Below are 21773 nucleotides of genomic sequence, written 5' to 3' on the forward strand. Positions count from 1 at the left end.
AACATGTTTGAACTAACATATATTGGGGGTGCAATAGTGCTAGGTTTAGTTTAACACTAGCACAGCATTCAATAAATACTGTACCTGTAAAATAGTGACAATTACTGTAGTAAAATTTGCCAGACTATAGCACTGAGACACAGATTGCACTGTAATGCTGTAAACCGAGTGAACTAATCATAACAAAATGGTGCCAGTCACTTTTCTCGCAATCTCACAATGATTACAGCACTGTTTCAAAGTCACTGGAGGATGAACTTCAGCTCCACAAAGTGCTGTATTAGTGAAACGCTGTAAAGTGAAGCGCTGTAAAGTGAGGTATACCTGTATGTGGTAGGATGTGTAGAGATTTTATAGTTCAGAACAATAAAGACAATAAAGACTATTAGATGTACACAAAATAAAAGGCATCTAGTTAAAGGGACATTAAACACAAAAATCTTTCCTGATTCAGATAGAGAATATAATTTCAAACAATATCCCAATTTACTTCTATTATCTATTTCATTCTTTAAATATCCTTTGTTGAAGAAATAGCAATGGGTAAGCCAATCACACGAGGCAGCTATGTGTAGCCACCAATCAGCAGCTACTGAGCCTATCTAGATATGATTTTCAGAAAAGGATATGAAGATAATTAAGAAAATTAAATAATAGAAGTAAATTATAAAGAGGTTTAAAATAATATGTTGTATCTGAATCATGAAAGAAAAAAGTGGGGTTTGATATCCCTTTAAAGAAGCCATAACGTGTTAAAAAATATCAAAAATAACCACAAGTGTAATTATTGAAATTACAGGCTTTCTTTATTTAAATGAGTTCAAAGAAAAAAACAAAACAAAAAGAAAATAAGATTTAGACACAATTGCAATTAACATGCTGCAATGACTGATTTTTTTTTTTTAATTAGTCTGGAAACACTGTATTTACTATTAAGAAAACAAATTAATTATTCAAACGTTTAAAAAAATTACAGACAACGCAATGCCATTATCAAATATAATTAAGAACAATAGTTTATACTTCAACGGGATAAAGAACTGAATATTCCATAAATGTGATGGCAAAAAAGAACATTAAAATGTGCATGTTTTGTTTGTTTTTTGTGCAAGAGATCTCACAGACATGAACGAGTAGCTTATCGCATGTGTTCCAGGGTGTGGTTGGGATTTTTCAAGCATGCAAAAGTCATAAAGACTCCAACGTTTACCACAGAAAATGTTGCCAACAAGGTGGTTTTATGAAGTAGCCGTGTTGGGCCGTGTAATACTTTACAATATTATAACATTTTCGGTTATTTATGCTACATGAGTAATTCAAAGCACAAATCAGTTACATTATTTAACATAAATTGATTTAATTATAAATTGTGCAACAAACATTGAAATAAGTTTGTTATTAGCTCATTTTAGCTTAAAAGGGACTTGATACCCAAATGTTTAAGCACTTTAAAGTGATGCAGCATTACTATATAAAACTGATTAGAAAATATCACCAGAACATATTTAAGTAAGAAAAGAAGATATTTAACCTCGCCACATCCCACTGTAAAGGGACTTTAAAGTGGTTGTAAAGTTAAAAGGTACACTAAACCCAAAATGTTTCTTTCATTATTCAGATAGAGCATGCAATTTTAAGCAACTTCCTAATTTACTCCTATTATCAAATTTTCTTCGTTCTCTTGCTATCTTTATTTGAAAAAGGCATCTAAGCTAAGGAGCCAGCCAATTTTTGGTTCAGCACCCTGAACAGCAATTGTTTATTGGTGGGTGCATTTAGCCACCAATCAGCAAGCACAACCCAGGTTGTTAACCAAAAATGGTCCGGCTTCTAAACTTACATTCTTGCTTTTCAAATAAAGATAGCAAGAGAATGAAGAAAAATTGATAAATAGGAGTACATTTAAAAGTTGCTTAAAATTGCATGCTCTATCTGAATCATGAAAGAAAAAATTTGGGTTCAGTGTCCCTTTAAACGATTATCTCAACAATATTTGTAATAAAAAGGTAAATGATGGGCACTTTCATTCATCAAAATCATTTTAAACGATAAATTACATAATTACCCTTTCATTTTGTTATACACTTCGCCATTCCTCTACCCGCAACTCCGTCTGTTTCTGTGTAAAATGACGATTCATGCTGTAGACAATACTATTGGCTACTACATGGTTCATCATTTTACAAAGAAATAGACTATGGGTTGCGGGTGGAAGAACAGTGAAATGTATAACAAAATGAAAGGGTAATTATTTATATAATTTAGCGTTTACATTTAATTTTTTAATTGAAAGTGACCATCATTTAACTTTTTATTAAAAATAATGTTGACAAAATAGCTTAAGTTTACAATCACTTTAAGGGTAGTCTTCCTTTTTTAAATACAAATTCACAAAGTATGGTTAACACACCTTACAAAAAAAGAGAGACTGGCCATCATCCATCAGTTAAAGCACCACACCCAAGTTTAGGTGTTCTCATTACAGTATATTAGAGTAGTGTATAAAGCCAGGGAGTCTCAGTCTAATATAAAGAGAAAAATCAGAAATAATACAGCCCATAAAGGCAAAGTATTGTAGTGTTAAGACCAGTCAACACTGGGACACCTTGTAAGTTGGTTACTGGCTAAGCAGAATATCGCCATATTGTGTTTCTAAAGATCCCAATTTTAATATTATTTAATATTATTATTTACAAGTGGATGTATACCAATACCCACCGATTTGTGTAACTATTTGGTCTCATTAGCTGCACTCCCAAAGATATATTTAAACTCTTCTTGCAAGGCGTACTAAACCAATCTTTGTGGAGATTATATATATATATATATATATATATATATATATATATATATATATATATATATATATATATATACACATACATACATACATACTTACATATATATATATATATATATATATATATATATATATATATATATATATATATATATATATACACACATACATACACACACACACACACACATATCTCACATATATATATATATATATATATATATATATATATATATATATATACACACACACATACATACATACACACACACATATCTCACATATATATATATATATATATATATATATATATATATATATATATATATATATATATATATATATATATATATATATATATACATACATACATACATACACACACACATAAACAAAACAGCATCAATTCTTCTAAGTACACTTGAACACTGTTTTTTTAGGCAGTTAGGTTGTTGCAAACACATTGGGGAAACCACAGTTCTTCTGTGGATTTATGCAGCTTCTGTCTCTTCATGTTATCCAATACAGACTCAATGTTGAAATCATTTTTCTGCACCCCACTTCCTGTGTTTTTGTGGATAGTTGAGTCGCTTGGCCTTGTTTCCAATTTTAAAGTATGGCTTTTTGGCTGCAAGCCTTCCATGAAGACTACTTCTGACCAGAATTCTCCGGACAGTAGACGGGTGTACCAGTGTCCCACTGGTTTCTGCCAATCCTGAGCTGATGGCACTGTTGGAGATCTTACAATTGTTAACGTAAGTAGGCATGTTGTCTCTTTCATCTGCTGCACTATGTTTTCTTGGATGACCACTGTTTCTATGGTCCTCAATGTAGCCTATTTCTTTGTGCTTCTTCAGAAGAGCTTGGACAACATATCTGGAAATCCCTGTATGCCTTGAAAACATAACTTATACTTGCCTGATAAATTAATTTATTTCATGGTGTTGAGAGTCCACAATCCTTTAAAAGTGGGATATACATTCCTGCCACTAAAATGAGGCAAAGTTTCCCAAACCCCAAGAGCCCTATAAAACCCCTCCCACTTCACACATACCTTTGTTTAACCTATAGTCAAGAAGTCAGGTTTAAAAAAGAAGTAAGATATAAAAGGAGCAGGGAAAAAAGATGTGCTTAATCTAAGTAAACTCCAAGAAAAGGGTGGGGGCAAGTGGACTCTTGTTTTCTTTCATATAGGTGGCGAGAGTTCACGATTCGTTACAAATGGGAAACTAATACCCAAGCTGTGGAAGTCCACGGGTAACCATAAAGGGAGGGATTGAAAAAACAGTTTTTGACCCTAAGAAACTAAATCCACAACCCATAGACAATTGTACACTATCAAGCAAGTAGCAGACAGTCAAACCACTGAAACATATCAGCAGAGGTAATGGAATAACTAAATTTATGAAAGAACTTACCTGATAAATTAATTTCTTTAATAGTGGCAAGAGTCCATGAGCTAGTGATGTATGGAATATACATTCCTACAAGGAGGGGGCAAAGTTTCCCAAACCTCAAAATGCCTATAAATACACCTCCCATCTCACTCACACCTCAGTTTAATGTATAGCCAAGTAGTGAGGTGTAAAAAAAGGAGTAAAAAGCATACAAAAAGAGGAACTGGAAAAAATAAAGATGAAAAATGAAGGAGACACTATATCCCAGGTAAGAAAAAATAACTTCCTAAATATGTTTTCCCAATTTTGAAACTGATAGTCTGCAAAAGGAAATATACATAAACCTGACTCATGGTAAATATAAGTACAATACATATATTTAGAACTTTATATTAATAGATAAAATCCTAAACCATAGCTGAGAGTGTCTTTAAGAAATAAAAACATACTTACCGAAAGACACCCATCCACATATAGCAGATAGCCAAACCAGTACTGAAACAGTTATCAGTAGAGGTAATGGAATATGAGAGTATATCGCCGATCTGAAAAGGAAGGTAGGAGATGAATCTCTACGACTGATAGAGAACCTATGAAAAGATTTCCCGCGAGGAAAACCATAGAATTCAATAGGTGATACTCCCTTCACATCCCTCTGACATTCACTGTACTCTGAGAGGAATCGGGCTTCAAAATGCTGAGAAGCGCATATCACAGAATAAAATCAAACACAAACTTACTTCACCATCTCCATAGGAGTCAATGTTTGTAAAAATTGAATTGTGTGTGTGGTGAGGGGTGTATTTATAGGCATTTTTGAGGTTTGGGAAACTTTGCCCCTCCTGGTAGGATTGTATATCTCATACGTCACTAGCTCATGGACTTGCCAATTACATGAAAGAAATCATAACCCCAAAAAAACTAGGGTGGGTCTTATGGACTTTTGCCACTATGAAAGAAACATAATTTATGCTTACCTGATAAATGTATTTCTCTTGTGGTGTATCCAGTCCACGGATCATCCATTACTTGTGGGATATTCTCCTTCCCAACAGGAAGTTGCAAGAGGATCACCCACAGCAGAGCTGCTATATAGCTCCTCCCCTAACTGCCATATCCAGTCATTCGACCGAAAACAAGCAGAGAAACCACAGGGTGCAGTGGTGACTGTAGTTAAAAATTAAAAAATACCTGCCTTAAAATGACAGGGCGGGCCGTGGACTGGATACACCACAAGAGAAATAATTTATCAGGTAAGCATAAATTATGTTTTCTCTTGTAAGGTGTATCCAGTCCACGGATCATCCATTACTTGTGGGATACCAATACCAAAGCTAAAGTACGCGGATGAAGGGAGGGACAAGGCAGGTACTTAAACGGAAGGTACCACTGCCTGTAAAACCTTTCTCCCAAAAATAGCCTCCAAAGAAGCAAAAGTATCAAATTTATAGAATTTTGAAAAGGTATGAAGCGAAGACCAAGTCGCCGCCTTGCAAATCTGTTCAACAGAAGTCTCATTTTTAAAGGCCCATGTGGAAGCCACAGCTCTAGTAGAATGAGCTGTAATCCTTTCAGGAGGCTGCTGGCCAGCAGTCTCATAAGCTAAGCGGATTATACTTCTTAGCCAAAACGAAAGAGAGGTTGCCAAAGTCTTTTGGCCTCTCCTCTGTCCAGAGTAGACAACCAACAAATCAGATGTTTGACAAAAATCTTTAGTAGCTTGTAAATAATACTTTAAAGCACGAACCACGTCAAGATTGTGTAATAGACGTTCCTTCTTTGAAGAAGGATTAGGACACAATGATGGAACAACAATCTCCTGATTGATATTCTAATTAGATACCACCTTAGGTAAAAACCCAGGTTTGGTACGCAGAACTACCTTATCTGCATGGAAGATCAGATAAAGAGAATCACATTGTAAGGCAGATAACTCGGAAACTCTACGAGCCGAGGAAATAGCTACCAAAAAAAGAACTTTCCAAGATAAAAGTTTGATATCTATGGAATGAAGAGGTTCAAACGGAACCCCCTGAAGAACTTTAAGAACCAAATTTAAACTCCAAGGTGGAGTAACAGGTTTAAACACAGGCTTGATTCTAACTAAAGCCTGACAAAATGCCTGAACGTCTGGAACATCCGCCAGACGCTTGTGCAAAAGAATAGACAGCGCAGAAATCTGTCCCTTTAAGGAACTAGCTGACAATCCTTTCTCCAATCCTTCTTGGAGAAAAGATAATATCCTGGGAATCCTGACCTTACTCCATGTGTAGCCCTTGGATTCACACCAATAAAGATATTTACGCCATATCTTATGATAGATTTTCCTGGTGACAGGCTTTCGTGCCTGAATTAAGTTATCAATGACTGACTCGGAGAAACCACGCTTTGATAAAATCAAGTGTTCAATCTCCAGGCAGTCAGCCTCAGAGAAATTAGATTTTTACAGTGTGTATAATAAGCTAACAGAGCATTGCCCCCACTTGCAAATGGATGATTAACCCCTTAGTTCAAAAAACGGATCAAAAAAACGAGACGTTTTTTTAACAGTCACACCAAACTGCCACAGCCTTGCTGTGGGCCTACCTTCCCCAACAAACGATTTTGGAAAGCCTAAGAGCCCTTGAGAGAGGTCCTATAGCATTCAGGGGACTCCTGGAGGAAGCTGGATGTCTCAGTCTGTAAAATTGACTTCGCAAAAAAGCACTAAATAAGGCCCCTCCCACTCATAGTAACACAGTGGAAAGCCTCAGGAAACTGTTTCTAGGCAAATTTAAGCCAGCCATGTGAAAAAAAACTAGGCCCCAATAAAGTTTTATCACCAAAGTATATATAAAAACGTTTAAACATGCCAGCAAACGTTTTATATTGTAAATATATAAGATTATTACCTCAGAAAGTAAGCATGATACCAGTCGCTATTAAATCACTTTATTCAGGCTTACCTTACCTAAATCTGGTATCGGCAGCATTTTCTAGCATTCACATCTTCTAGAAAAAATCTTAACTGCACATACCTCATAGCAGGATAACCTGCACGCCATTCCCTCGCTTTAGTTACCTCTCTCTTCAGTCATGTGTGAGAACAGCAATGGATCTTAGTTACAACCTGCTAAGATCATAGAAATCACAGGCAGATTCTTCTTCTATTTTCTGCCTGGGACAAAATAGTACAACTCCGGTACCATTTAAAAATAGCAAACTTTTGATTGAAGAAAAAAAACAGCTATGTTACACCACTTCTCTCTTACTACCGCCATGCTTGTTGAGAGTTGCAAGAGAATGACTGGATATGGCAGTTAGGGGAGGAGCTATATAGCAGCTCTGCTGTGGGTGATCCTCTTGCAACTTCCTGTTGGGAAGGAGAATATCCCACAAGTAATGGATGATCTGTGGACTGGATACACCTTACAAGAGAAAATGAATTTATCAGGTAAGTTCTTACATAAATTATGTTTTCTTTCATGTAAGGGGCAAGTGTCCATGAGCTAGTGACGTATCGGATATAATACCCAAGATGTGGAAGTTCACGAGTCACTAGAGAGGGAGGGATAAAATAAAAACAGCTATATCCGCTGAGAAATTAAAATCCAGTTTTTCTTAAAAATATCAAAAAACTCAAATCAAAGGCACTAGAATCAAACAGACAGCTGCATGAAGAACCTTTCTACCAAAGGCTGCTTCCGAAGAAGCAAACACATCAAAATTGTAAAATTTAGAAAATGTAAGCAAAGAAGACCAAGTTGCTTCTTTGCAAATTTGATCAACTGAAGCTTCATTCTTGAAAGCCCAAGAAGTTGCAACTGATCTAGTAGAATGAGCTATAATTCTCTGAGGCGGAGACTGCCCCGCCTCTAAATAAGCTTTGTGAATCAAAAGTTTCAACCAAGATGCCAGAGAAATGGCAGAGGCTTTCTGACCTTTCCTGGAACCAGAAAAAATAACAAATAGACTAGAAGTCTTTCTAAAATCTTCAGTACAAAAAAATGCAAAAAAATAGGAACAAAATAGAGGCTGCACAAGTGGAGTAAAAAAGTAAAAAATACAAACTTTATTTGATCATATTAAAAATTATAGCAAGCACATTCTCTCTGGAGTTACCCTAACACACAGGGATTATGCTGCTCTCTGACGTGTTTCCTGCTCAACAAGAGCACTTTCTCTGAGAAGTCAGTGCTGAGAGCGGCTTTCAATTAATGAGCTGGAGTGCCGGTGTGCACAGCGTTCAGAATCTGCAATCACAGAAGTTGCTACAAAGTGCATCCCCTCCCTGCAGTGAGTAGGACCGGGTAATTTCTACAGTTTGTTACGGAATGGGGCCATACATGATTGCTAACACACTCAGTGAGTAAACAAGTGAATTATTGCTGACTGAAGTTGAATATACAACCTGTAATTCTCCTAAGTGATCAGTCACGCACACAGCGGCGAAAAATTTGTAAGTTGATGTCCTGGATCTGCAGTGCAGTTCTCTTTTCCCCTCCCTGCAGAAAGTAGGACCGGACTGATACGGAAGGCCACCAGCTACTTCACTCTCCGGTGTGGGGCGATCATTTGAAGTTCAAGGTACTATCCTGTGTTATTTGCGAACAACGGCAGAAATATTAAGCCGAATAAGTCTATTTTTTATATAAGTGACATCGTATTATAGCTTGTGTCTATCTACAGATTATCGTTACTTAAATTGAATACACAGCTAGAGTTACCTTTTTTCTAAGTGACATCAAGTCTTTTAATACTTAGGCTTATAAATAATTCAAACTTTGGACACTACCATATTTATCTCTATAAGAGATTGACTGATCAGAGTAAAGCATTTTATACAGCCATATAGCCAAGTTTGGTATTTAATGAAGAATTTGTGTGAGTGTTAAAATCTTTAGTAGCCTCAACATAATATCTCAAAGCTCTTACCACATCCAAAGAATGTAAATACCTTTCAAGAGCATTCTTAGGATTAGGACACAAGGAAGGAACAACAAATTCTCTATTAATGTTGTTAGAATTCACAACTTTAGTCAAAAATTTAAATGAGGTCCGCAAAACAGCTTTATCTTCATGGAAAATCAGATAAGGAGACTCACAAGAGAGAGCAGACAATTCAGAAACTCTTCTAGCAGAAGAGATAGCCAAAATAAATAACACTTTCCAAGAAAGTAATTTAATATCCAGAGAATGCATGGGTTCAAAAGGAGAAACCTGTAAAATCTTCAATACCAAATTGAGACTCCAAGGAGGAGAAATAGATTTAATAACAGGTTTGATAGGAGTCAAAGCCTGAGCAAAACATGAATATCAGGAAGCCTAGCAATCTTTCTATGAAATAAGACAGAAAAAGCAGAAATTACAGACAACCCTTTATCCAAACCATCCTGAAGAAACTGTAAAGTCCTAGGAATTCTGAAAGAATGCCAAGAATAATTATGGGTGGAACACCATGAAATATATGTTTTCCAACCCGATGATAAATCTTCCTTCTTACGAACATGTATCATAGTGCTAATCACCGAGTCAGAGAAACCTCTATGACTAAGCACTAAACGTTCAATTTCCATGCCTTCAAATTTAGAGATTTGTCTCAAGGAAAAACGGCCCTTGAGACAGAAGGTCTGGCCTTAAAGGAAGTGGTCAAGGCTGGCAAGTGGACATCCGGACATGACCCGCATACCAAAACCTGAGGCCATGCAGGTATATCAGAAATACTTAAGATTGTACCATTATGATCTTGGAAGAAGAACCAGAGGCGGAAAAATGTAAGCAGGTTGGTAAAACCAAGGAACTGCTAAAGCATCCACTATCTCCGCCTGAGGATACTTGGACCTGGAAAGGTATCTGGGAAACTTCTTGTTTAGAAGAGAGGCCATCAGATATTTCTGGAAGACCCCATATCTGTACAAGATGAAAATAAACACATCTGGATGGAGAGAACACTCCCCCGGATGTAAAGTCTGACGGCTGAGATAATCCGCTTCCCAATTGTCTACACCTGGGATATGAATCGCAGAAATTGGACAAGAGTTTGATTCTGCCCATTAAAGTATCCAAGATACTTCTTTCATAGCTGAAGGACTGCAAGTCCCTCCTTGATAATTGACATATGCCACTGTTGTGATATTGTCGGTCTGAAAACAAATGTAAAGTTCTCTCTTCAACAGAAGCCAAGCCTGAAGAGCTCTGAAAATAGCAGAGTTCTAAAATATTGATTGTAACCTTGCACCCCTTGTGCTGTAAGAGACCCCCAGACAGCTCCCCAACCTGTAAGACTTGCATCTGTTGAGATCACAGTATAGGAAGGACAAACAAAGGAGGCCCCTTGAACCACCAAGTCAGAGAGAGTTGAGTGTTGGGATTTAAGCATATCAGTTGTGATATTTGAGTATAATCCCTGCACCATTGGTTCAACATGCAAAGCTGTAGAGGCCTCATATGAAATCGAGCAAAGGGGATCGCGTCCGATGCTGCAGTCATGAGACAGTAAAAACTTTCATGCACATAGCCACTAAGGGAATGATAGAGACTGAAGGTTTAGACAAGCTAAAACCAACTTCATTCGTCTCTTGTCTGTTAGAGAAAGAGTCATGGACACTGAATCTATCTGGAAACCTAAAAAAGGTGACCCTTGTCTGAGGAATCAAGAAACTCTTGTAAATTGATCCTCCAACGATGTCTTTGAAGAAACAACACTAGTTATTTTGTATAAGACTCTGCTAAATGAATACATTGAGCTAGTACCAAGATATAGTCCAAATAAGGAAACAACGCAATACCCCGCTCTCTGATTACAGATAGAAGGGCATCTAAAACTATTAAGAATATTCTAGGTGCTGTTGCAAGGCCAAACGGAAGAGCGACAAATTGGTAATCCTTGTTTAGAAAGTAGAATCTCACAAAACGATAGTGATCTGGATGAATCGGACTGAGAAGGTAAGCGTCCTGTAAGTCTATTGTGGACATGAAGTGACCTTAAAGTTTTCAGATCCAAAAAAACATAATTTATGTAAGAACTTACCTGATAAATTCATTTCTTTCATATTAGCAAGAGTCCATGAGCTAGTGACGTATGGGATATACATTCCTACCAGGAGGGGCAAAGTTTCCCAAACCTCAAAATGCCTATAAATACACCCCTCACCACACCCACAATTCAGTTTAACGAATAGCCAAGAAGTGGGGTGATAAAAAAGTGCGAAAGCATATAAAATAAGGAATTGGAATAATTGTGCTTTATACAAAATCATAACCACCACAAAAAAAGGGCGGGCCTCATGGACTCTTGCTAATATGAAAGAAATGAATTTATCAGGTAAGTTCTTACATAAATTATGTTTTCTTTCATGTAATTAGCAAGAGTCCATGAGCTAGTGACGTATGGGATAATGACTACCCAAGATGTGGATCTTTCCACGCAAGAGTCACTAGAGAGGGAGGGACAAAATAAAGACAGCCAATTCCTGCTGAAAATAATCCACACCCAAAATAAAGTTTAATGAAAAACATAAGCAGAAGATTCAAACTGAAACCGCTGCCTGAAGTACTTTTCTACCAAAAACTGCTTCAGAAGAAGAAAATACAACAAAATGGTAGAATTTGGTAAAAGTATGCAAAGAGGACCAAGTTGCCGCTTTGCAAATCTGATCAACCGAAGCTTCATTCCTAAACGCCCAGGAAGTAGAAACTGACCTAGTAGAATGAGCTGTAATCCTATGAGGCGGAGTCTTACCCGACTCAACATAGGCAAGATGAATTAAAGATTTCAACCAAGATGCCAAAGAAATGGCAGAAGTTTTCTGGCCTTTCTAAAACCGGAAAAGATAACAAATAAACTAGAAGTCTTTCGGAAAGACTTAGTAGCTTCAACATAATATTTCAAAGCTCTAACAACATCCAAAGAATGCAACGATTTCTCCTTAGAATTCTTAGGATTAGGACATAATGAAGGAACCACAATTTCTCTACTAATGTTGTTGGAAGTCACAACTTTAGGTAAAAATTGAAAAGAAGTTCGCAACACCGCCTTATCCTGATGAAAAATCAGAAAAGGAGACTCACAAGAAAGAGCAGATAATTCAGAAACTCTTCTGGCAGAAGAGATGGCCAAAAGGAACAAAACTTTCCAAGAAAGTAATTTAATGTCCAATGAATGCATAGGTTCAAATGGAGGAGCTTGAAGAGCCCCCAGAACCAAATTCAAACTCCAAGGAGGAGAAATTGACTTAATGACAGGCTTTATACGAACCAAAGCTTGTACAAAACAATGAATATCAGGAAGAATAGCAATCTTTCTGTGAAAAAGAACAGAAAGAGCAGAGATTTGTCCTTTCAAGGAACTTGCAGACAAACCCTTATCTAAACCATCCTGAAGATACTGTAATATTCTCGGTATTCTAAAAGAATGCCAAGAAAAATGATGAGAAAGACACCAAGAAATATAAGTCTTCCAGACTCTATAATATATCTCTCTAGATACAGATTTACGAGCCTGTAACATAGTATTAATCACAGAGTCAGAGAAACCTCTGTGACCAAGAATCAAGCGTTCAATCTCCATACCTTTAAATTTAAGGATTTCAGATCCTGATGGAAAAAAGGACCTTGAGACAGAAGGTCTGGTCTTAACGGAAGAGTCCACGGTTGGCAATAGGCCATCCGGACAAGATCCGCATACCAAAACCTGTGAGACCATGCCGGAGCTACCAGCAGAACAAACGAGCATTCCTTCAGAATCTTGGAGATTACTCTTGGAAGAAGAACTAGAGGCGGAAAGATATAGGCAGGATGATACTTCCAAGGAAGTGATAATGCATCCACTGCCTCCGCCTGAGGATCCCGGAATCTGGACAGATACCTGGGAAGTTTCTTGTTTAGATGAGACGCCATCAGATCTATTTCTGGAAGTTCCCACATTTGAACAATCTGAAGAAATACCTCTGGGTGAAGAGACCATTCGCCCGGATGCAACGTTTGGCGACTGAGATAATCCGCTTCCCAATTGTCTATACCTGGGATATGAACCGCAGAGATTAGACAGGAGCTGGATTCCGCCCAAACCAAAATTCGAGATACTTCTTTCATAGCCAGAGGACTGTGAGTCCCTCCTTGATGATTGATGTATGCCACAGTTGTGACATTGTCTGTCTGAAAACAAATGAACGATTCTCTCTTCAGAAGAGGCCAAAACTGAAGAGCTCTGAAAATTGCACGGAGTTCTAAAATATTGATCGGTAATCTCACCTCCTGAGATTCCCAAACTCCTTGTGCCGTCAGAGATCCCCACACAGCTCCCCAACCTGTGAGACTTGCATCTGTTGAAATTACAGTCCAGGTCGGAAGCACAAAAGAAGCCCCCTGAATTAAACGATGGTGATCTGTCCACCACGTTAGAGAGTGTCAAACAATCGGTTTTAAAGATATTAATTGAGATATCTTTGTGTAATCCTTGCACCATTGATTCAGCATACAGAGCTGAAGAGGTCGCATGTGAAAACGAGCAAAGGGGATCGCGTCCGATGCAGCAGTCATAAGACCTAGAATTTCCATGCATAAGGCTACCGAAGGGAATGATTGTGACTGAAGGTTTCGACAAGCTGTAATTAATTTTAGACGTCTCTTGTCTGTCAAAGACAGAGTCATGGACACTGAATCCATCTGGAAACCCAGAAAGGTTACCCTTGTCTGAGGAATCAAAGAACTTTTTGGTAAATTGATCCTCCAACCATGATCTTGAAGAAACAACACAAGTCGATTCGTATGAGATTCTGCTAAATGTAAAGACTGAGCAAGTACCAAGATATCGTCCAAATAAGGAAATACCACAATACCCTGTTCTCTGATTACAGACAGAAGGGCACCGAGAACCTTTGTAAAAATTCTTGGAGCTGTAGCTAGGCCAAACGGCAGAGCCACAAACTGGTAATGCTTGTCCAGAAAAGAGAATCTCAGGAACTGATAATGATCTGGATGAATCGGAATATGCAGATATGCATCCTGTAAATCTATTGTGGACATATAATTCCCTTGCTGAACAAAAGGCAAGATAGTCCTTACAGTTACCATCTTGAACGTTGGTATTCTTACATAACGATTCAATATTTTTAGATCCAGAACTGGTCTGAAGGAATTCTCCTTCTTTGGTACAATGAAGAGATTTGAATAAAACCCCATCCCCTGTTCCGGAACTGGAACTGGCATAATTACTCCAGTCAACTCTAGATCTGAAACACAATTCAGAAATGCTTGAGCTTTTACTGGATTTACTGGGACACGGGAAAGAAAAAATCTCTTTGCAGGAGGTCTCATCTTGAAACCAATTCTGTACCCTTCTCAAACAATGTTCTGAATCCAAAGATTGTGAACAGAATTGATCCAAATTTCCTTGAAAAAACGTAACCTGCCCCCTACCAGCTGAGCTGGAATGAGGGCCGCACCTTCATGTGGACTTAGAAGCAGGCTTTGCCTTTCTAGCTGGCTTGGATTTATTCCAGACTGGAGATGGTTTCCAAACTGAAACTGCTCCTGAGGATGAAGGATCAGGCTTTTGTTCTTTGTTGAAACGAAAACAATTATTAGCCCTGTTTTTACCTTTAGATTTTTTATCCTGTGGTAAAAAAGTTCCTTTCCCACCAGTAACAGTTGAAATAATAGAATCCAACTGAGAACCAAATAATTTGTTACCCTGGAAAGAAATAGAAAGTAGAGTTGATTTAGAAGCCATATCAGCATTCCAAGTTTTAAGCCATAAAGCTCTTCTAGCTAAAATAGCTAGAGACATAAACCTGACATCAACTCTGATAATATCACAGATAAAATTATTAGCATGCTGAAGAAGAATAATAATATCATGAGAATCATGATGTGTTACTTGTTGCGCTAAAGTTTCCAACCAAAAAGTTGAAGCGGCAGCAACATCAGCCAAAGATATAGCAGGTCTAAGAAGATTACCTGAACACAGATAAGCTTTTCTTAGAAAGGATTCAATTTTCCTATCTAAAGGATCCTTAAACGAAGTACCATCTGACGTAGGAATAGTAGTACGTTTAGCAAGGGTAGAAATAGCCCCATCAACTTTAGGGATTTTGTCCCAAAATTCTAATCTGTCAGACGGCACAGGATATAATTGCTTGAAACGTTTAGAAGGAGTAAATGAATTACCCAATTTATCCCATTCTTTGGAAATTACTGCAGAAATAGCATTAGGAACAGGAAAAACTTCTAGAATAACCACAGGAGCTTTAAATACCTTATCCAAACGTTTAGAATTAGTATCAAGAGGACCAGAATCCTCTATTTCTAAAGCAATTAGTACTTCTTTAAGTAAAGAACGAATAAATTCCATTTTAAATAAATATGAAGATTTATCAGCATCAACCTCTGAGACAGAATCCTCTGAACCAGAGGAATCATCAGAATCAGAATGATGATGTTCATTTAAAAATTCATCTGTAGGGAGAGAAGTTTTAAAAGATTTTTTATGTTTACTAGAAGGAGAAATAACAGACATAGCCTTCTTTATGGATTCAGAAACAAAATCTCTTATGTTATCAGGAACATTCTGCACCTTAGATGTTGAGGGAACTGCAACAGGCAATGGTACATTACTAAAGGAAATATTATCTGCTTTAACAAGTTTGTCATGACAATCAATACAAACAACAGCCCGAGGAATAGCTACCAAAAGTTTACAGCAGATACACTTAGCTTTGGTAGATCCAGCACTAGACAGCGATTTTCCTGTAGTATCTTCTGACTCAGATGCAACGTGAGACATCTTGCAATATGTAAGAGAAAAAACAACATATAAAGCAAAATTGATCAAATTCCTTAAATGACAGTTTCAGGAATGGGAAAGAATGCCAAAGAACAAGCTTCTAGCAACCAGAAGCAATAAAAAATGAGACTTAAATAATGTGGAGATAAAAGCGACGCCCATATTTTTTAGCGCCAAATCAGACGCCCACATTATTTGGCGCCTAAATGCTTTTGGCGCCAAAATGACGCCACATCCGGAACGCCGACATCTTTGGCGCAAAATAACGTCAAAAAAATGACGCAACTTCCGGCGACACGTATGACGCCGGAAACGGAAAAGAATTTTTGCGCCAAAAAAGTCCGCGCCAAGAATGACGCAATAAAATGAAGCATTTTCAGCCCCCGCGAGCCTAACAGCCCACAGGGAAAAAAAAGAGTCAAATTTTTGAAGGTAAGAAAAAAATGATTAATTCAAATGCATTATCCCAAATATGAAACTGACTGTCTGAAAAATAAGGAAAGTTGAACATTCTGAGTCAAGGCAAATAAATGTTTGAATACATATATTTAGAACTTTATAAACAAAGTGCCCAACCATAGCTTAGAGTGTCACAGAAAATAAGATTTACATACCCCAGGACACTTATCTACATGTTTGTAGAAAGCCAAACCAGTACTGAAACGAGAATCAGCAGAAGTAATGGTATATATAAGAGTATATCGTCGATCTGAAAAGGGAGGTAAGAGATGAATCTCTACGACCGATAACAGAGAACCTATGAAATAGACCCCGTAGAAGGAGATCACTGCATTCAAATAGGCAATACTCTCTTCACATCCCTCTGACATTCACTGCACGCTGAGAGGAAAACCGGGCTCCAACTTGCTGCGGAGCGCATATCAACGTAGAATCTAGCACAAACTTACTTCACCACCTCCATCGGAGGCAAAGTTTGTAAAACTGAATTGTGGGTGTGGTGAGGGGTGTATTTATAGGCATTTTGAGGTTTGGGAAACTTTGCCCCTCCTGGTAGGAATGTATATCCCATACGTCACTAGCTCATGGACTCTTGCTAATTACATGAAAGAAAGGTCTGAATAGATTTGAATAAAAACACCAATCCTTGTTCCTGCTGTGGAACTGGGGAAAATTACCCCTTAAAAGTTCTAGATCTGAAACACATATCAGAAAGACTTGAGCTTTTACTGGGTTTTTTGTTACATGGGTAAGAAAGAATCTTCCCAAAGGAAGTCTTATTTAGAATACTATTTGACACCCCTAAGAAATTATATTCTGAATCCACTGATTTTGAACAGAGTCTGTCTAAACTCTTTGAAATAGCTTTAGTCTGCCCCCTACCGTCTGCCCCCTACCAGAAGAACTGGCTTGAGGGCCACACCTTCATATAGGTTTAGGGGCAGAATTGGGTTTCTTTACCTTGAAAAGAGAGAGATAATAATCTTGTTTTATACACCATGTCAGCATTCCAAGATTTAAGCCATAAAGCTCTTCTAGTTAGAAGGCTTAAGACATGGGATTTGACATTGATCTTCCTAACATCAAATATAGCATCACAAATAAAAATGATTTGCATGTTTAAGTAAAACAATAATGTTAGGTAATTCAGAATATGAAGACAACTGCTGTGCTAAACTGTCCAACAAAAAAGTATAAGCAGCAGCAACATCAGTCATAAATATAATAGGTCTAAGAATATAGCCAGAATGTATATATGCCCATCTTGGATAAGATTCAAGCTTCCTATCTAAAGGATCCTTGGCTACAGGTAAAGGATACAATTTCTTAAAACCTAGAAAAAGGGTTAAAAGAGGTACCAGGCTTAGACCATTCTTTAGCAATCACATAAGAGAGATATCAGGAATAGGAAATACTTCAGGAGTAATAACAGTAGTCTTAAAGGGACAGTTTACTCAAAAATTTCTCTCCTTTAATTTGTTCCCAATGATCCACTTTACCTGCTGGAGTGTATTAAATTGTTTACAAGTAGCTCCTTTACCCTTATATTGGCATTTGAAATTGATAATTTAGCATGTGGTATCCCCACCTATTCTGAAAGTTTGTGGCCGCGCGTACCAGCTATAGATAAGCTTTGTAAACACAGCCAGCAGAAGAAATTACACTCCCAGTGTGATAAAGCAGAGATAAGGTAATAAAATGTTGATTTTCCATTGTTGTCTCAAAGTATTGGTGATTGTTTTAAGGACAGATATAAGATAAAGAAGCAGGTATATGTGCACAATGTGATACAGTAATGAGATCTGATTATACCTACAAGCTCAACCTATTTTATTAGGCTGTGGCTTCAAAACACAAAATCAGAGTTTTAATATACAGAAATAAACCTTAAAAAGCAAATTTTCATACATTTTTTACTCTGCAGTTGGTAAAAAAAGCAATTGTAAACACATTAAGGGAAAAACTATTTTACAGTATACTGTCCCTTTAAATACAGAATTTAGACAAGTACCAGCTTTATCATGAGGAGATTTAGACTCCTCAATACCCAAAGTAAACAAAACTTCCTTGAAGAGAGAACAAATATATTCTAACTTAAATAAAAAAGAAGATTTGTCTATATCAGTCTCTGACGTGGCATCCTCTGAATCAGAGGACACCCCATCAGTTGAGGATACGTCAGTATGCTGAAGGTCAGAACTAAATTCACTAAGTTTAGGAAAATGTTGCAAAAACCTTATACATTTATTTGAAGGCAAAATAGAAGTCATTGCCTTCTCTTTAGCTGTAGCAATAAAATCTTACATATCTGCAGTAATGCTATGTACATTTAGACTGAGATAGAATAACTGTATAAATAAATGTACTCAGAGAGGCAGAACTTTTTTTTACTTTCTGCAATGAGATTTCTTTAGTGAAACATTTTCTGCAGGTCATTTTTAAATAAAATTAAATTTTAAATTAGGCAGTTACACTAAAGCACAAGTTTAATTGTAATGTGTTTGTTAACTGGAGAATAAAGCAATATTTAAAGTTTTATAAATATAGTGCAGTAGTTGAAAATTGCATTGCAAATTAGCTGCAGACACTCTAAAAAAGGTGCATTGCTTATACGAACGTTCTACATTCAGAAAAAAACAGCTTTGCAGACTGTGAAAGGCTAGGGGACGGGCTTGAAACAATCTCTGAGAGCCAGTCAATTAATGAGCTACTGCATTTTTGACTGTTCACTTTAAACAGCACATTGCTATGGAGGAGTTGTGATAAGGAAAACTTGCACAGTGCATCCAGAGAACAGCTCTGTTTGAAGAAAACAGCCTAATGTGGAGCAGCGCTGAAAAGTTAAATCACTAACAGTTCCTGTTTGTGTCCTGTTCTTTCTGCAGACCTGCTGCATTTTCTGCGATGACATCTCAGATCACTGTATGTTCTGCCTTGGGGCCGGTATATTTAACAATTTGTTAAACAAAAGCCACATAATAGAGCTGAATAATTTAGATCAGCTTAATTACAACATGCATACTTATCTTTGTTAAATACCTGTTTAAGCAGCTCAAATCCTATGGTAACATCAGTATCAGACGCAGGTTCAGTTTGAAACATAATTGCAAAAAAAACTCAATTAGAAAAAAATAAAAATAAATTAATTCTGCAAATTTACAGAGGGTCCATGAAGGATTTCCCATGAGGAAAAACCATTGTATCACAAACCATACCCCTAGCATGATTAAGGGAGACCATCCCGAAACGTCGCTTGATTTTTATGCTGCTGTATTGTTAAATATGTCTCGTTAAACATTAAGTGAAATCATTTATTGTGCTGAGGATTCTGCATGTTTATGGTGGAGGGGAAGCAGTCACCCCTGTTCCTCGTGCATCAGTCAAGAAAAGGTACTGTATACAACTTTGTATGCGCTATACAAACCATACCCTAAATACATCCATCTGACAAGCACTGTACTCTGAGGGGAACCCGGCTTCAACATAGACTGAAAGCCCCTTTCACTGAAGAAATCATGCACATCTTCATGCATCAACCATCTCCAATGGAGGCAAGGTAAAAACTATGGTATGTGTGAGGTGAGAGGGGTTTTATAAGGCTCTTGGGGTTTGGGAAACTTTGCCTCCTCCAATTGGTAGGAATGTATATCCCATATGTAACGGATAATGGACTCTCGCCACCTATATGAAAGAAATTTTGCCTGGGAGAGACCTTGCTGATGCAGTATAACTATCTTGCGTCTTGTTGCTGTGCTCAGTCTTGCCATGGTGTAAGACTTTTGACATTAAAAAGGACATTAAACACTTTGGAATTGGAATATAAAATGATAAATCATGTATATAAAAAAAACCTCTGCAATATAATTTCATTATTTATTTTGTACCCTTTTCCTGTAATTTCATTCTGAAATTGTGAGTTTTTCAGTTACTGTTAAAAATGGAAGTGCAGAACACTTAAATTCCACGCAGCCATTGGCAGCACACTCTAGTGACCTATTTATAATGTTCCTATTTGGCCACAGCAGAGAATGTAACCTAAGCTCCCACTGTTTTATAGACACCAAAATTTTACACTTACTTTGTCAATATTTAAACAGCATTTTTTCACACCTGTCTAACACTTATAAGTCAGGCCACCATCAGATTTGTTGTTTTAGCAATGGTATATTGACCATATATAATTATTTTATATATAGAATACAACCAGAAAATGCTTGCAGGGAAAAATGCCCATAAAAGGATTAAAATATCTTCAGACACACATCTTCGCCATCCTCCCGTTGATAGAGGCAAATAATGACTGTGGGTAATGGAAGTGACACTTAACAGATCTGCTGGGGTGCTCTTTGCCTCCTCCTGCTGGCCTGGAGTTGAATATCCCACTAGTAATTGGAATGAATCGTGGACTCTCCATGCCATAGGAAAGAAATACAGGATGTTTGTAAGCAGTATTAAAAAAAATAGAAAAAAAATTAATAAAAAACAGCTTCTATAGTCTAAAGTGACAATTATTTAGTGTGACCTCCCCTTACACTTGCACAATAGCAGGAGCCTGGCTCTTGTAAACCTAAATGGAACCCAAATTAATGTAATTGTTAACACCTGTATTTGTCCTAATATTTCATGTCAAAATGACTGCTATGAAAAAGGTCTATTACACCAGGATTGTGCAAGACATGATTGAGCATTACATACACATGTTGTATGAGTATAAGACCAACTTTCAATCACATCATTCCATTCAAAATGCCAAAAGATCACAGAATTTGACAGACATAAAATCACACTTTTGCATCAGCAAGGTAACTCTCAAAGGGAAATCAGCAAACAAACTGGGTACTTAAGAAGTGGTATTCAAGCTGTTATAAAGAAATTTGAAGAATCAGGAGAGGTCAAGGACAAAAAAAGGTTTATAAAAGAAAACTTTCAAAATCTGATAAGAAGTTTTTCAGAGTTTCTTCTTTGAGAGACTGGACGAAGTCAAGCAAGGACCTGGCTTAGGATCTGGCAGCTTCATCTGGATGCCAAGTTGACCCTTCTACAGTTCAAAGAAGTTTGATCAAGAATGGTCTTTGTAGAAGGGTAGCAGCCACAAAACCACTTTTTTGGAAGGGTAACAAGGTAAAAATGCTTAGATATGCTAAAGCTCACAAATATTGGAATGAAGATCAGTGGAAAAAGAGTATTATGGAGTGACGTATCCAAGTTTGAAATTTTTGGGTTCAATCGTCAACAATATGTGAGAAGAAGAGTTGGAGAGAGATGGAAGGGCTTGCGGCCTTCAGGGGAACATGGTGGAGGGTCTGTCCTGGTTTGGGGCTGCATCTATGCCAGAGGTGTTGGTGATATTGTC

General features: G+C 37.2%; 1 protein-coding gene across 1 annotated transcript in view; it reads right to left on the reverse strand.

Annotated features, from left to right (window-relative positions):
• The window catches only part of ELP2 (elongator acetyltransferase complex subunit 2), a gene marked incomplete in the record, with an annotated part of 749242 nt that overhangs the window by 661298 nt on the left and 66171 nt on the right, over positions 1 to 21773 (reverse strand).

Source organism: Bombina bombina, chromosome 5 (assembly GCF_027579735.1).
Source record: "Bombina bombina isolate aBomBom1 chromosome 5, aBomBom1.pri, whole genome shotgun sequence".
NCBI lineage: Eukaryota > Metazoa > Chordata > Amphibia > Anura > Bombinatoridae > Bombina > Bombina bombina.